This window comes from Branchiostoma floridae, chromosome 2 (genome assembly GCF_000003815.2).
Source record: "Branchiostoma floridae strain S238N-H82 chromosome 2, Bfl_VNyyK, whole genome shotgun sequence".
NCBI lineage: Eukaryota > Metazoa > Chordata > Leptocardii > Amphioxiformes > Branchiostomatidae > Branchiostoma > Branchiostoma floridae.
In genome coordinates, this window is record NC_049980.1 from 7942172 (window position 1) to 7943032 (window position 861).

Consider the following 861-nt stretch of genomic DNA (forward strand, 5'->3'; position numbering starts at 1 on the left):
TACGAACGAGTGAGTCAAATATCAGAGAATATACCACAATTGCTCCTCTACAAGAAGAGAAATGGCATGTTTATTTTTCTGCATTGTACTGCTATAGCTATTACAATTCTACGGGGAATTAATCAGATGCCAAAGAATACTCCATACTTGCAAGAACAGAAATGGCAAAGTAGATACGCTGCCGGGCACAAGATCGTGAGACCGCGGGTTCGATTCCTGGCATTTCTGGCTAGACATTTTCCACTTGACCAAGTTGTCTGTGCATCGTTTTCCATTAAGATCGATACAGATGAATGAACTAAATAATGGTATTGCCATATGCATTGACGCCGTGTATGTTTTCATGTCAACCAGGGTACAGGGAACAAAAGAATGTACTGAACCACTATGAAATGATATCTGCAATTACGCTATGAAATATTAATGAACCACTTGCTGAATTAAGGTCTCACTGCCTCTCTTAAAAAGGATACCATTTCGTGTTGGAAACCGCCATGATCGAACAATGAGTGTCTCTTCTGTTAAGGAAAGAGAACTATTATAGAACAACAAGGATAGTGAAATATTTCGTAACATTAACTCCAAAACAATGCTATTGGTAACATTAAGACAAAAGGTTGAGCTCATTGAACTCGGGTTAACCACTCAATGACTGGCCATTAGTTGACAATTGTTTTGAAAGGCTGAAAGGGGTCGGGGCAAGGCCCATTTGGCAACCAAAATTGCTATTTTCATTTCTAAATGAGAAGCATTAGAATACATTTTCTGTAACGTCGATATAACATACGACTGTATCAGTGAATTTAAGCAGTGCGTCAAAACATTTTGTCTGACATACAATTCCATTTGCTTTCACATTGC